Here is a 6,480-nt window from a genome sequence, read left to right as displayed (position 1 = left end):
CCTTTGCTGCTTTTGGTGTCTCCGTAACCCTAAAAGAGAGACTACCCCTGGTCTGGGGTGGGCACATGCATGCCATGCTGGAAGACTGACACTGGGGCCATAGCTGTGCCTACTTTGCTACAGTGCTGGGTGTTTTGATTTTATTTATTTTTGTTTGTTTGTTTTTTCAAGACAGGGTCTCTCTGTATAGCCTTGGCTGTCCTGGACTCACTTTGTAGACCAGGCTGGCCTCGAACTCACAACAATCCGCCTGCCTCTGCCTCTCGAGGGCTAGGATTAAGGGTGTGTGCCACCACGCCTGGCTACTGCTGGGTGTTTTATGATCCTGAGATTTTTGTTTAGTTTTTCAAGACAACTGTGTTGGTGGTGGATAGGAGTTGACAAGAAGGTCCCTCTATGAAGACAGAAATTGAACTTAGAAAGAATGTGCAGAGGTAGAGGTGAAGCTATCCCCAGGGCATGACGGACGTGTCCACCATGCCTAAACTGGTGGCCTCTGCTTCTGGGAAGGGTGCTCTGCACAGGTAGCCATAGGCTTCCATCATCACCACACCCATCGTTAGAGTGTGTGCTTTGCTGGGTGGATGTGTCTGTGATAGCAAAGGTGACACCACTCGAAGGGAGGGATGTATCCTAGGCAAGCCTGGAGCTCTGCCAGGCGTGGTGTCACACACCCATAGACCCAGCACTTGGGGGGCTATAAGCAGAAGGACCAGGGGCTCAGGACCAACAGCGGCAAGGATGAGGGCTTCCTCACAGCCTTCCCTGTGACTACAACACACAGGGCTACCCATGGAGGAGACACATCATGGGTGATACAGGACACACAAAGACAAGGTGGCCAGGAAGCAGGAGTCTGGTAAGCTGCCTGAGGGCTGGGTAGGGAGGCCCTAGGCATGCAGGTGAGGCTGGAACCCAGAGAAGATTCCAAGTAAATATTCTGGTGCCCAGAACCAAGGAGGCCAGGGAAGGTGGGGGCTCAGATCCTTATCCTCATCCCCATCCAGCAGCCCAAGCCCCCTCCTCAGTGCTCCTCACAGCTCTAGCTCCTGGCAGGGGCTGCGCTGCGAGATTCCCCATGCAGCCGTGACACGGGGCTGTAGCTAAAACATTGGTCTGGCAGTTTTCCCTCTTTAAGTTGAAGTGTGATGTTGGCAGGCAGTGGGCTGTGGTGGCAGGCTGCCAGCGAGAGCATGTGTTGGAAATGCTTGTTCCACGTTGCAGCAATCTGGGGCTCCCTTACCCACAAACTATACTCCCGAGCCAGCCAGCCATGGAGGCCAGAGCCTGGCACTGATAGAGAACAGCCCACTGAGATCAAGGGGTTGAGGGCACAGAGGGCCTTCAAGAACCAGGACAGACAGACATGAGGAGAGATGGAGCCACAGAGAGCCAGGGGGCCACCCTCAGAACAGAGAGACGCGTCTAGCTAAAGAGAAAGCCAGGAATACGGAGAGTTGACATCAGAGATGCAAGGAAGACCCAGCAATGACAGAATCTCAAGAGGATAAGCACATCTGGGTATGGCGGAGGCTACCCAACGTCCCAGCATTTGGGAGGCTGTAGCAACACAGTGAGATTCCATCTGAGGGGGTAGGGCAGGCAGCTGGAAGACTGGATCAAAGACCAGGACACAGTTCTGTCTGCATCCCTGATTACTGTAGAAAAAGAAACACGTGGAGCCCACAAGATGGCTCAGTGGGGAAAGGGCTTGCTGCCAACACGGGTGACCTGAATTCTATCCTTGGAGACCCACATGGTAGAAGGAGAGACCAACTCCTCTGAGATGTCCTATGATAAAGACCACCAAGCATTCATCGTGGCACATGCAGCCCGCCTCCAACACACACAAGCAAACAAATAGATATGCATTCAAACAAGGTTTTAGTGAAAAACAAACAAACCTCATGTATTCCCAGTTGTAAAAAAAAAAAAAAAAAGCAAGAAACTTGAAAGTTCACAGTAAGTCAGATTCTTCATGGATCTCCGAAAGGTGGAAGTAGATGAGTTGGTTTGGTCATCTACAGTCCAAAACACTGGAGGGGAAAGGCCTTGTGTTCAGAGTGGACAGGACCAAGGGCCACCAGGCCCAGCAGAGAATGCTGCAGCCATCTGAGCATGAGCAAGCAGAAGCTGTGCTTGCTGTTCACCAGAGTGGTGGGAGGAAACACTAGAACTGGAAGGCAGGGCCAGGTCCTGGGGTGGCCAGTGGCCCTCTAGAGACAGAACCAAGATCTCCATCTGCACACAGCACGGGTGGCGCTCCTTTACCGTGGTCACCAGAGACAAGCCCTCATGGTCAACAGCAGCCTTTAGAGATAGACAGACAGGGCTACTCAAAGCAAAGGGGCTGAAAACTAAGAGTGCTTTGTGTTTTGATTCTGGTGGTTTCACAAATTTTAACAAGCATCAGATTATTACAGTGTCCTTTTTTTTTTTTTTTTTTTTTTTTGGTTTTTTGAGACAAGGTTTCTCTGTGTAGCCTTGACTATCCTGGACTTGCTTTGTAGACCAGGCTGGCCTCGAACTCATAGTGATCCACCTGCCTCTGCCTCCCAAGTGTTGGGTTTAAAGGCGTGCGCCACCACCGCCTGGCTACAGTGTCCTTCTTAAGAGAAAGGAACCCCCACTGTGGTCAAACCACATCTTAGTAAAAAGGACCTGGGGGAAAGATGCTTGTTTTCTCAGACAAGCTCTTGCTCTATGGCTGGTGTCTCAGCCTCCCAAGTGCCAGGATTATGGATGTGCGCTGCATCTTGCTGAAAAGTTACTTTGAAAACCACAAATCGCTCTAGGATGTGTCACACATGCCTTTAATCCCAGCGCCCAGGTGGCAAAGGCAGGTGGATCTCTGAGTTCGAGGCCAGCCTGGTCTACAGCATGAGTTCCAGGACAGCCAGGGCTACACAGAGAAACCCTGTCTTGAAAAACCAAAAACTGAAACCGAAAAAGCAACAATACCCCTGCCTAAAACACACACAAATCACAAATGAAAGAGCCATTTCCCTTTGTGGGGTAAGGGCTTGAAATGGGAAGACGGGGCCACAGAACTTCCATTTTTACTGAAAACGTGTTTTATTGATGAGACCTGCTTGCCACCACTCCATGCAGGGCAGGTGGGGGAAGACTCCCAGAGGTCCACCTGCCTCCACACCACACAGCCCAGACAGAGGTCACCCAGGGGCCGGACAGCTACACGCCCCACCCACAGTGGAAGCCACTAAGATGTTCAAGTGTGTGGTGGACAGATAGGATAGAAACAACAGGTTGAGCATTATGAACTGAGATGGAACTGGAGACTTGAAGGTGGAGAAGGGTAGTCTTATGTGAGTAGCCTGCCCTGTCACCTAAGGCCATGGTGACACATCCCGCCCTGTGTTGCTGCTGAGGGCCATGTCTGGGCCCTCAGATAAAATAGACACTGGAATGACAAGAGGAAAATCTCAACATGAGGAATGAGTATTATTAAATAAAGTCATAAAAAACTTGGACAAAGTGAAAGTTTTCAAGAAATATTTGAAAATTCTAAGCATAATTACATGAAAACTAGAATATGTGCAAAAGATAAAAAGAAGTCAGCAAACTTTTTTTTTTTAATTAGGGGCTAGGAGTGTAGCTCAGTTACAGTCTCTGGGTTCAATGCCTATTGCTAAAAAAAAAAAAAACCCACAACCTTCCCTCTTCAGTGGGCTAGTAACAGTCTATGAGATGGGAAAGGTCAGAAGAAAATACTCAGATAGATGCAACTGTGTAATCATAGTTCTAGAAAGAGAGGGGGAGGAAAATTGTGTAGTAGAACTCTCTAAAGAGATCATAGGAGAGAGAGAGAGATGGCTCCATCTGTAAGGCGCTTGCCAGGCAAGCGTGTAAGGGTCTGAGTTTGGACTCCAAGCACTGCGTAGAGTGGGGTATGGGTGTGGGCCTGCAATTGATGAGCTGCCAGGTGCAGGAGTAGATCTGTAATTGTGAGCTACAGAGGCCTTGAGACCTTGTCTCAAAAACTAAGGCGGGGGTGACCAAGGAAGGTACATGGCAACACTCTGGCCTCAACACGTAAACACACATGTGAACATATGAAGATAATGGCTGAGTCTGTTCTGCTTTTCAAAACTGTTGAAACGTTGTACCTCAAGACATAGGGCCGTCATCAACCCTCAGGATGAAGTGCAGCCTCAGAGTGACAGTAAGAGGACTTTTCAGTGGGAACCTCAGAAGCCAGAGGACAGTGCAGTGACACCTTTCACCATGGAAAAAAAAAAAGAAAGAAAGAAAGAAAAGAAAAGCAGCCTGACAAGCTAGAGTGCCACACACAACAAAAGTTCCCTTCAAAACTTAAAGCAAACTGACAGTATTTCAGGGGCCAGGTGTGGGGGCACACACCTTTAGCTTCCGCACTTGGGAGAAAGAGGCAAGTGGATCTCTGTGAGTTTGAGCCTTGTCTACAGAGTGAGTTCCAGGACAGCCAGGGTCACATAGAGAAACCCCGTCTTAAAACAAACAAACAACAACACAAAACCAAAAAAAAAGTTGAAAATTTCTGGGGCTGGAGAGATAGCTCAACAGTGAAGAGCACTGGCTACTTTTCCAGAGGTCCTGAGTTTAATTCCTAGCAATAATATGGTGGCTCGACCATCTACAATGTGATCTAATGCCCTCTTTTGGCATGTAGATGTACATGTAAACAGAGCAGTCATCTATAAAATAACTAATTAACTAACTAAATAATTTAAAAGTTGAAAATGTTTCATTGTCAGCAGCCTTTCAAATTCAAGAACCACTTCCTTGCCAAACTTGGTTGCACAGGCATGCCTTTAATCTCAGCACTCAGAAGAAAAGCTTGGTCTGTGTAGTAAGTTCCTGGACAGCCAGAGCTACACATAGAGAGATTATTTCAACAGAACAGTTCCTCAGCCTGAAAAGTGGTCCCAGATGGATGTACGGGACTATGGGATGGAGTGACAAAACTGGTCAGTATCTTTAATTTGTCTGGAACAACAGCGATACACATGTGAGTGGAGCTTGGAACATCTGTAAAAAGCAAGATATCCGACCACACTAGCACAGAGTTCAGACGTGGAGTTAAAGCACTGTGAGCTCACTGAGTGCTCCAGGGAAAGGTCAAAAGGACCGAGACTTGCAGCTGTGGGACAGCACCACATGGCTTCATAGCCCCAAGTTAGATTCCCAGAAACATGAGGAAAAAGAAATGGGTCATAAGAAATCCTTGGAGAGATAATGGCTGGGAACCGCCTCCAAATTAATAAAAGGCAACAAAAAAGAAATCACAGATCCAAGGAGTTCAGATGACAGCAAAGAAAATAAGAGAGGGAGGGAGGGGAGGGGGGAGGGAGGGAGGGAGGGAGAGTTGGGCTGGCTGGGGAGAGAGCTCATTGTGTAAGAGTGCTTGCCGTGTGGATGTGAGAATCTGAGTTTGAATCTCCAGTTCCCACGCATGTCTGTAAAGCTAGCATTGTGCAAGGGCTGAGACAAGAGGACCAGTGGGCCTTGCTGGCTGCCAGCCTAGCCCTAATTCTGGTGAAAGACCCTATCTCAAAAGAGTCAGGTGGACAGCGATAGAGCAGGACACCAACATCCTCCTCGGGTGTGCAGTGGCACACACGTGTACACAATAAATTAAAATAAAGAGGAAAAATGTCATATTCAAACTGCTTACAATTAAAGGTGAAAAGAAGGAAAAAAAAAAAAAAAAACGAATCATAGAAGCAACCAGAGATAAAAGCCGTGTTACATATAGAGGTACAAAGACGAGGACTGCAGATTTCTCAGCAGAAATGACACAAGACAGAGTTCTGAGTGTCATCTCTTTCAAAGTATTAGGGGAAATGCCTGTCAACCCAGAATAATATACCTACTGAGAATATCTTTCAGTCAGGAGACAATGATGTTCTTATTCAGGAAACACAGAACATTTATTACCCGCATATTTCACACTAAAGACACAGTGCGCAGTTTTAGGTAGAAGAAATTACAGACAGCCTACATCTACAGTAAGAAATAAGGATGGAAATAGCGTCGATTAAAGTAAAACTAAAATGCACCGTATTGTGGGTTTACAATATATGTAATAGCTAAATATTTGATGAATTAATACAGCGAATGAGAGAGAGGAATAAGAAGTGTGCTTCTGTGTGGACTTGGTCCTATACTCAAAGCAATATAATTGTTACTTCTCAAAATGCTTGAGAGAGAGCAACCCAAAGAGGAGGGGCCATTTATTATGTCTCATGCTTCCAGAGGGTTCTCTCTATGGCCACTGGTCCCATTGGTTGGATGGAGCATGGGGTCTATGATGGGTCCTGTTTACCTTATGGCAGCAAGAAGCAGGATGAGGCATAGAGGAGCCAGGGACAAGGCACTCCCTTAAGGACCCACCATCCCTAGTGATCTAACCAACTCCTCCAGTGATGTCCTACATCCTAAAGTTTCTAGAACCTTCCCCAACTATCATCTCTATCTCAT

The sequence above is a fragment of the Acomys minous genome (assembly GCF_964271855.1).
Source record: "Acomys minous genome assembly, chromosome: 10".
In the NCBI taxonomy this organism is placed as follows: Eukaryota; Metazoa; Chordata; class Mammalia; order Rodentia; family Muridae; genus Acomys; species Acomys minous.
The sequence above is the reverse complement of the archived record's forward strand: the minus strand, read 5'-3'. Positions refer to the sequence as shown.